Genomic DNA, 1,639 nt, shown 5'->3' on the forward strand with positions numbered 1-1,639 from the left:
CAACCAAGCCAGCGGGTGAAGTGTTGTGGGAGGATGCGTCCTTATGTGTCACAAACTTGTAGCGCTACATGTTTGGACACACAGACACACCGGCGGGCGCTTTCGAGGGGCGAGCGGCAGCATTTTTTTAGCCATAGTGTGCGGGAACTACTTTGCCGTTGCGGGACGATAGGGATAGCTAGTACTTGCTGCACCCGCGGCGCGCAGCGCCGAAGAAATTTTTGAAACATGCTAAAAGTTGGGCGCTCCGAGACGACCAAAGTGGTAAAAGTCGCACTCTCCCCTGACCCGATCAAAAGCGTAAAAGCACCCGAGGCTCCAGAAACCTAACCCTCAGACTATGGCTGTCTGCTGGGGTGTGTGAGTGTGAGGAAGAAAACTGTTCGTTTTAAAACGGTTGGCAAAAATAAAACCTCCGCCACGCAGTGCATCGGCGATCGGGGACATCGGCCATCGGCAGTTCGTCTGATCGGTGGGACCGCTGTCATCGATCGCGCGTCAACGGGACACCTTGCCTGCCACCGACCGGGCCGCGGCCACCGCGAGAGCCGTCCCGCACACCCTTGCGAGCGAATCCTCTGGGTTTTCTCAGACAAAAAGAGATGCCAAAATAAAAAGAAAACGCGTCCGCAAGAATAAAAAGAAAAGACGTCGCTCCGCTGCAAAAGAATTTAAACAAAACAACTCTCTCTCAAAAGAATTCGCTCGCTTCTACCTGCTGCAGCCGGCGCGTGCGTTGCCTCGCTGCCCTTGACCCGATGGCCTCCCACCGCATCGGCGCGCGCGTCTCGGGCCTCTCGCGAGCGGAGCTGTGCGCCATCATCGAGGCGCAGGCGGGCGCGAGCGACGCCGCGCTGCGCGTGGCGGAGGAGCACGCCGCACGGCTCGTGGAGCAGCCCGAGTGGATCCTCTCCGAGGTCCTCCTCTCGCCGGACCTCGCCCCGCACATCCTCGCCCAGCTGCCGACCAAGGCGCACGCCGTCAAGGGGACGTGCCGCGCGTGGCGCCGCGGCTGGAAGGAGACGCTGGCGAGGCGCGAGAGGCCGCGCCTGGTCGTGTTCGGCGGCCTCGACAACGGCGACGAGTTTGTCGCTCGGTGGAGCGGTACGACCCGTCAACGAACGCGTGGGAGGAGGAAGCTGTGGCGCCGATGCCGACGGCACGAACAGATGTCCGCATGGCGGTGCTCGATGGCAAGCTCTACGCGGCAGGCGGCCATAGTGAGGCTGACGGCGTCCTCAGCTCGGTGGAGCGGTACGACCTGGCTACGAAATCGTGGGAGGCGGTGGCGCCGATGGAAGAGGCGCGGTATGACCACGCCGTCGCGGTGCTCGACGGCACGCTGTACGCTGTGGGAGGCCACAACGAAGTAGACCTTAGTTCGGTGGAGCGGTACGACCCGGCGTTGGATGCGTGGGAGGCGGTGGCGCCGATGGCGGCGGCGCGGCACACCCCCGGCGCGGCGGTGCTCGACGGCAAGCTGTACGCTGCTGGCGGGGGCGTCGTCGATGGTCGCCTCACCTCGGTCGAGCGGTACAACGCGTCTACGAATGCGTGGGAGGCGGTGGCGCCGATGGGGACGGGGCGTCACGATCCCGGCATGGCGGTGCTCGACGGCAAGCTGTATGCTATCGGCGGG

General features: G+C 63.5%; 1 protein-coding gene across 1 annotated transcript in view; it reads left to right on the top strand.

Annotated features, from left to right (window-relative positions):
- Positions 1-758: 758 nt before the first annotated feature.
- Positions 759-1,639, top strand: part of EMIHUDRAFT_455063 (hypothetical protein) — a gene marked incomplete at its 3' end in the record, with an annotated part of 2,880 nt that continues 1,999 nt past the window's right edge. Inside the window, exon 1 of the mRNA XM_005788900.1 lies at positions 759-991. The remainder of the gene's footprint in view (positions 992-1,639) is intronic.

The sequence above is a fragment of the Emiliania huxleyi genome (assembly GCF_000372725.1).
Source record: "Emiliania huxleyi CCMP1516 chromosome Unknown EMIHUscaffold_131, whole genome shotgun sequence".
Classification (NCBI taxonomy): Eukaryota; Haptophyta; order Isochrysidales; family Noelaerhabdaceae; genus Emiliania; species Emiliania huxleyi.